This window comes from Heterodontus francisci, unplaced genomic scaffold (genome assembly GCF_036365525.1).
Source record: "Heterodontus francisci isolate sHetFra1 unplaced genomic scaffold, sHetFra1.hap1 HAP1_SCAFFOLD_571, whole genome shotgun sequence".
Taxonomy (NCBI): domain Eukaryota; kingdom Metazoa; phylum Chordata; class Chondrichthyes; order Heterodontiformes; family Heterodontidae; genus Heterodontus; species Heterodontus francisci.
This window is the reverse complement of record NW_027141237.1, coordinates 714,874-723,186: the sequence shown is the minus strand read 5'-3', so window position 1 is coordinate 723,186 and position 8,313 is coordinate 714,874.

Here is an 8,313-nt window from a genome sequence, read left to right as displayed (position 1 = left end):
GATATGTCACTGCAGTTAATGTGGCTATTACATCGTGTAGACTTGTGGTTTCTGCATCTTCCTTAGTTAGCGCTACAATGCGCATCTGCTTTGTCAGAAATAGGAATTGCTTAACCCCCTGTGCAGCAGCCACTATCCCCAATTTAATTAACTCTTGACCATCACGCACAAGTGCCGTCATGTGGCTGAAATAATACAAAATTAAACCAATTGTAGCAGTGTTTTTTTCACATTTCGGTGCAAGGTCTGGTACTTTTTATTGATCTTGAGTTATGGTCGTAAATGCAAGTGCCGCTTGCAAGTGTTTGAATGAACAGCCCCCGAGAAGCTGATCAATATGGGAAGATCCTGGATAAATAGTAATTATGAACCATTCACCTCTAACATCACTTGAGCGGAAGTGGAACGAAATTGACATGGGTTCAGGTCCGAACCATTTATTCCAATTGTGAATGAAAGGCCCGAATCGTAAAAAAGAGCCGAATTAGCCACAGTCAGGGTTCAGTGGTTTTATTAACTGAGCTCAACGGAAGTGAACATTTCTCCGGGATATTTTATTCTGAGCCCAGGCCTCCCGCCCGTTTCCCATCCGGGTGTAAAAGTGAAAATTCGCCTCGGATTATATTTGGTACTATGCTGAATAATTATTTTTAGCATTAGAATACGGGGTTTTTTTATGAAAACAATGACACTGGTGCAACAGGTCATGGCAAGCAGTTCATTGAATTATTAAACTGAACCACAAATATTGTCAAGTCCGCCTTTAGTCCATGTGTCTTCTGGTTCATAACAGATGATTCGGATTGCTCATTCGGCAGCTGGTTGGAGTAGATGCTATAAGTAACCAGGTGTGTTTGATGTTGTGGACACTTCTTTTCACCACAAACAAATGCATATCACTTTTTGCATGATGCTGACACGATTCCTCATGAGAAAAAAACATTATTTCCATTAAAGGCATCATTGTAAATTGGTGATAAAAGAGGCGCTAAATGGGGAGATTCTAGTTGATTTCAGTGCTTTGCTCACTGATCCTGGATTTTGCACCGTGATAAGAGGAAATGAAAGAATGTTTGCCCTGATCACTAAGTAGCAGCACTGCACTATGCAGTAAAAAACAGTGAGATGGTTATTTGTGTGCAGGAGAATGATAATTCAGAAAATCATGGAAAATAATGGCAGCACACACAATAGCAGCGGCTATGATTAAGTTACGGTTAGAAGCAGTCATGTGTTACAATTGGAACAGCAATTTATGCAAAGTTTAAAGCTGCTCAGCAGGCTGTTTACCAATCCACTCGTGCAACGAGAATCGACCCACATAGATACCAGAGGATTCTTCAAACTGGATCTGCAGTGTCCCTAACGCGCATAGATGAGAAGTAATGTCCCCAACATTTCTACACTCTCTCTCCTATGGAGACTAGAGGGAAAACTTCCACACTGCTCCGCCCGTAAATAGCTTAGAAAAAAACCTCGAAATTTTTGCAGTCGTTACCACAAAGAGACGAGAGGAAATATTTCCATTCTATTCGTATTGGCACTCATACTTTTTAAAAATTCGTTCATGGGAGGTGGGCGTCGCTGACAAAGCCAGCATTTGTTGCCCATCCCTAATTAACCTTGATAACTGGGTGACTTACAAGGCCATTTCAGAGTCAACCACATTGCAGATGTCCTTCCATCAAGGGCATTAGTGAACGAGATGGGTTTGTACAACAGTCGATGATAGTGTCCTGGCACAAATACAAAGACTAACTTTCAGTTCCGGATTGATTACTTGGATGTATTCCTTAAATTTAAATTACACCAGCTGTTGTGGTCGAATTTGAAACCAGATCCATAGCATTAGCTTCGGACTCGAGGTTACTAAATCAGTGACAATAGCACTGGGCCAAAGGCTCCCCTACAGAACAGGACAAATCTCTCCATTAAATGTACAGTGTCTATACTAAACACTGTCAGTCACTGAAACTGACAAAAAAACTAGTCTAATATAAAAGCAAAATACTGCAGATGCTGGAAATCTGAAATGAAAACAAAATGCGCTGGAAAGACTCAGTAGATCCAGCAATATCTGTGGGGAGAGAAGCAGAGTTAACGTTTCAGGTTAGTGACCTTTCATCAGAACTCAAATAAACGAGTCTAATCTGTATAAATCGATATTGAACAGGTGGGAAGTGTAAAACTGGGGAAATCACACATATATAAGGATAGGAGAGATTTACAGCACCGATGATATCTTAAATGAACGTTGGCATACGTCTGTACAAAACAATGGAGATTGCCGTGGAATAATTTCATCAATGCATAACGGCAGATTAACAAATAATGTTGGCATGGCAACGCCACTGGTTCATTTGCTTTCCCCTCCTGAATTCCGTCATTTACTTTAACTTGAACTGAAATGAAAACCTGTGAAACACTGAAGTGTTAAGGAAAATCCCAGCGGGAATAACATCGTGACAGCAGCATGAAAATTCAAGGTTCAGCTTGTCGAGCCACTCATAAAAGAAAAAGCTAATTGTAACCCAAAAGAATAAGCCGATGGTTGGGTTATAGGAATTGGTCTAATCTAAATAAATTATCAATAACATGAGCCCCTTTATGAACCGTGATGACGCTTAATCTCTGTTATGACTCACTTGTTGTATGCCCGGTGCTGCTCCTGGCATGCCCTCCTTCACCCTTCATTGAACGAGCGTTGGTCACCCGGCTTGATAGTACTGGCAGAATAGGGTATACGCTGGTCAATGAGGTTACAGATTGTGGTTGAGTGCAATTCTGCTGCTGCTGATGGCCCAATGCACCTCATGGATGCCCAAATTTAAGTTGCTGGATCTGTTTGAACTCTATCCCATTTAGCACGCTGGTAGTGCCACACAACACGATGGAGGGTATCCTGAATGTGAAGACAGGACTCCGTCTCAACAAGGATTTTGCGGTGGTCACTCTTACTAATAATGTCATGGGCAGATGCATCTGCGACAGATTGGTGAGACTGAGTTCAAGTAGGTTTTTCCCTCTTCTTGGTTCCCTCACCACCTGCCAAAGACCCATTCTCGCAGCAATATCCTTTATGACTTGGCCAGCTCGCTCAGTAGTGATGCTATCGAGCCATGTTGGTTTTGGTCATGAATGTCCCCGACCCAGAGTACATTCTGTGCCCTTGCCACATGCAGTGCTTCTTCCAGTTCGTATTCAACAAGGAGCAGCACTGATACATCAGCCAGGTGGGTTGGCGGTGGGGGGGGGGGGGGGGGGGGGGGGGTGGGGGGGGGGGGGGTGGTGGTGGGGGTGGGGCATGGGGCTGGTGTGCGGTGGGAGCGGTGTTAGGTGGTAATCAGCGGAAGGTTTCATTTCCCATGTTCCACCTGATGTCATGAGACTTCATGGAGTCCCAGAGAAACTCTTTCCTTATTGCATACCACTGTGCTTCCACCTCTGGTGGGTCTGTCATGCTGGTGCCTAGGTTGATGCTGGGTAGTCCATCTGGTTTCATTAGTTTTCTTGCACTTTGTGGCAGTTTAGTACAACTGAGTGGCTTACTCGGTCATTTCAGAGTGCAGTTAAGAGTCAAACACATTGTTGTCGGTATGGAGTCACATGTAGGCCAGACCTGGTTCGGACTGCTGAATTTCTTCTCTGAATCACATTAGTGACCCAGATAGGCTTTTGCAACAGTCGACAATGGTTTCATGATCACGATAACACTATATTTTGATTCCAGATTTATTAATTTAATTCAAATTTCACCATCTGCCATGGTGCCATCCCCAGAGCATTAGCCAGGGCATCTGAATTACTAACCCAGTAACATTACTACTGCGGCACTGCCTCCCATCAGCTTTAAAACCAATAACCAAAGTCATTTATATTATGTTCTTCCTGTTTCCCCCTCACTGTTGCAAAGATTGTAAAAAAACATAACAGATTTATTCCTGTCAGTGTCATGATAGAAATAGACATGCAACTCCATGTGGCTGAAAACTGCTGCCCATTTCACTATCAAAATGATGAACCATTTCCTAATTAAGGCCATTCAGCTTTCTGCATTTTCTCTGGGCCGTCGCATCTTGGATTTCTTTACTAACTCGGATTTTGTGAGGGAAGCATGGGGGTAGAATGCTAAACAGCGAACTGTCCCATCATTACCCCTCTGAAACTGGCTGCAACTTCTGAATGTAGAACACGCACAGATCAGCCAGAAGTCCTGAAGTTGAGGCTTTTCCTTCAGGAGTCCTCCACAGACTCTGCTGTGATTTTATTTTGCACCTTTTTTCCCTTGTTGTGAAAACCCTTTCATATGATTGGCTGCCTGGACAGCTTGATAACATCACTCCAGCTCCACGCTGCAAATGCCCCATAAAGAATGGTACAATCAGTTGCATTACCACTTCACGGAATCTGAGGCAGAACAGCACCGCCCACGCATATGGACACTTCTGACTCACATTTCACACGTATTTAGCTTTCTGGTAGCTAATATGAGATGCATGTTGGAGAGTCGAAACGACACTTAATTTAGGTTCTGCAATCTGTACACAGGTAACTATCACACCTTAGTCTTGCAATATGCATCTTTCACGTCAGAGATCGACCCTGTAGTATAGCAGTTTTTTTCCCGAATTGATTTAACTCTTTACCTTCACACTCAAGCACGCTTTTTTTGTTCTAAAGTGAACCAATATTTTATCAATTTTTCAATATTTGTGTATGAGGTTGGGTATGTAAGAGACCGGTGCCTGAGTGGTAATGTTAATTGATTTGTAATTCAGAGGCTCGGACTAAAGCTGAGGAGACACAAGTTCAAGTCCCAGCATGACAGCTGGTGGAATTTGAATTCAATTAATTATTAAAGAATGCAATGAAAAAAACAGAAACTCATCTCAGTAATGGTGACCAGGAAGCAAATGGATTTTCATAACAACCCTCTAGTTCAATAATGTCCTTTAGGGAAGAAAATATGGCGTCATTAACCGCTCTGGCCTACATGTGACGCCAGACCCACAGTAATCCAGTTGACTCTTAACTGCCCTCTGAAATAGCTGAGCAAGTCACTCAATTGTTTCAAATGACTGTAGAAAGGTCAAAGCAGAATAAAAGCGGATGGATCACCTGGCATCGACCTAGACTCTGGACATGACAAAGCCAGTTCCTGCCCAGTCGACACTGCAAAGTCCTCCTTACGAGCGTCTGGGGACTTGTCCCAAAATTGTAAGAGCTGTGACACAGATTAGTCAATCAAAAGCCTGACATAGTCATGTTCACTGAATCATACCTTACAGGCAATCTCCAAGATACCACCATCATCATCCCTGAGTATGTTTTCTCCCAACAGCAGGACAGACCCAACAAAGGTGACAGCAGTTGGGAGGGAATTGCACTGTGACTTCTCTCATTGTCTCTGGATTTCATGAAGTCTCATGGTATCAAGCCAACCATGGGCAAGGAAACCTCCAGCTTATTAGCACCTACCACCCATCACCACACCTCCACTACCCCACGCCCCCGCCCCCCCAACTTCCAGCTGATGAATTTGTACTCCTCCATGTCGAACATCACTTTGAAGAAGCACCGATAGTAGTAAGGGCACAAAATGTACTCTGCTTGGGGGACTTCAAAGCTAATGACCAAAGTGGCTCGGTAAAACCACGACTGCCCATGTTGGCCAAGTCCTGAAGGCTATATCTGCTAGACTGTGTTTGCGGCAGGTGGTGAGAGAAACAACAAGAGGGAAGCAACCTACATGACCTCGCCCTCACCGATCTACCTGTGACAGATGCATCTGTCCATGACAGAATTGGTAGGAGTGACCACTGCACAGTTCTTGTAGAGGCGATGTCCCATCTTCACCTTGAGGATACCCTCTATCGTGTTGCGTGGCACTACCACTCTGATAAATGGGGCAGAATCAGAACTGATCAAGCCCCTCAAAACTGGTTATCCATGAAGGCCATCAGCAGCAGAATCGTATTCCACCACAATCTGCAACCTTATGGCTCAGCATATCCCTCACTCTACCATTACTATTTAGCCGGTGGACCAACCCTGCTTCAATGAAGAGTGCAAGAGAACATGTCAGGAGCAGCATAGAGCATAGCTAAGAATTATTTGCCAAACTGGTGAATCTGCAAAGCAACATGTGATAGACAGGGCTAAGCGATCCCACAACCAACAGATCAAAGCTCTGCAGCCCTGCCACATCCAGTCATGAATGGTGGTGGACAAATTCAAAACTAAAGGTTGGAGGAGACTTCACAAACATCCCCATTCCCATCAGCAGCAGTTGATGATTATCTCGGTATGAGTCCCTGGGAACAGCCCATAGAGCACAGACTCCTGTGTTATGGAGCTTCTCAGGATGAACCTTGGCAAAAACCATTGTATCTCTTTCCACACCTACTTTGCAAAGACATTCCAGAAGGAGGTGGACGACGGTGTCTTCCTCACCACAGCCGCCTCGAGGGCAGCGTGCAGAGGCACTGACACTCCTGGCATGCAGGAAGGATTTGTTGGGGAGGGAGCTTCACACCACCAGCCAAGCTACTCCGTTTTGCTTGTTTGAACGTTCTGGCAATGATTTATTCTGCTAAATGAGTTGACAATCTGTTCAGGGAACCATCTGACAGGATCTACCATCTACTTATCCCGTAGGGTCTTGAGGACATTCTGTGCATTGCACTGCCTGATGGATTGGTGGTCAAAGGTGTTTTTCTGCACAAACCTTTCCACGAGGGACAACTAAATGCAGTGTGTAGCGGCAATGTGGCCATAACCATCCTTTGCAGCACGCGGGACAGATAGAACCTCAGCATGTAGTGACAGTCTGAAAAGGCAGAGAAGCTTTATCTTGGAATGTGAAATGTAGTTCCTGTCCTGCAACTGCAGAGCTGTTGATGCGGAGGGGGAGGGGTGGGGGGTGTTAATGCAATTCCTGTCCGGTAACTGCAGAGCTGCTGAAGGGGAGAGGAGGTGAGATTAATGTAGTTCCTGTCCTATAACTGCAGAGCTGCTGATAGAGTGGGGATGTGGGAAGGGGCGGGGCGGGGGGGGATGTTAATGCAGTTCCTGTCCTGTAACTGCTGAGCTGCTGCTGATGGGAATGTAGCTCATTCATTCTCTGTTCGAGAGTCTTTGTAACTGTGTTGATATCATCATATCCAGTAACTGTAGGTCCCACATTTTGCTCCCACCTTTATATTGACTCTGTTCTAGATTGCTGGTAGTTATGGTCTATGACAGTGAAGGATAGGAGCAGAGAGCACAAGCTGTGCAAGGTAACATGATTCCCAATATGGGTGTCCAGCAGGGGACCTCCCAATACCCCAATTCAATTAGCATCGCTAAGCAATATGCTACCAACCAGCGGAATCCAGAACAATGTTTAACATTATAATCCGATAGTTGCTCTTTATTTCTACATGGTGAAGCTTCTGTAATGATGAAGATTGTGAAGTTTGCTTCTTCCATCCTGATAGTTAGCAAAGGTATAATATTCTTTCTAATCATTTCAGACTGAGGCGATTTCCAGCTTGTGGAAAACTAACAAAGTACGTATTGATAGAAGTAGCATATTGATAGTGAGTGATTTGTAAATTTGCGACGAAGTTATTTCATGTCTATTACACTCCAAGCTTTATTCTGAATTTTGTTCGCAGTTACTGAATAATTAATGAGCATTATCGGTGTCTGAATTGAAATTTGAATGGAATTTAATGAGTTTCATCAATTTAATGGTTAGTGATATTGGTGGATGTTCAAAGAGTAAGTTCACAGTATTTAGTTGGGAAATTAGGGACTATTTTAATTGGCATAATATTGGAGATTTCAGTGATGGTTAATCAAAACTTCTTCATCAGTTGTCCAGAGTTCACGATGGGCTGTGAAGACATACCAGGGAAGGTCTCGGCTCAAAACGATTCATGTATCGAAATCCCTTGTACATTTTATCATGCCACTAATGGCCGCAATCCATACATTATGTGGTTAACGGGGAGTCCTGAAGGGGTGCTGGGGTGGGAGGGCGGGAGGGGGGGGGGGGGGGGGGTGAAGGCGGGGGGGAACGGTATTGTGTACGATTCCAGAGATGCATACACTGTAAACACTAAATATAAAGGGAGAACTGAATTAAACGGCGACGTTACAAAGAAACAGCGTTCCTTACTGATCAAGGATATCAGGAAGAGTGAAGAGGGTGACTATTAGTTGGCACTGAGGATGACCAATACCCCATAATACTACAGATCGATACACTGCCCCAACTCTTACAACTCTTTCTATTCTAGTTAGGGTTTGGTTTTCTTTTGCTTC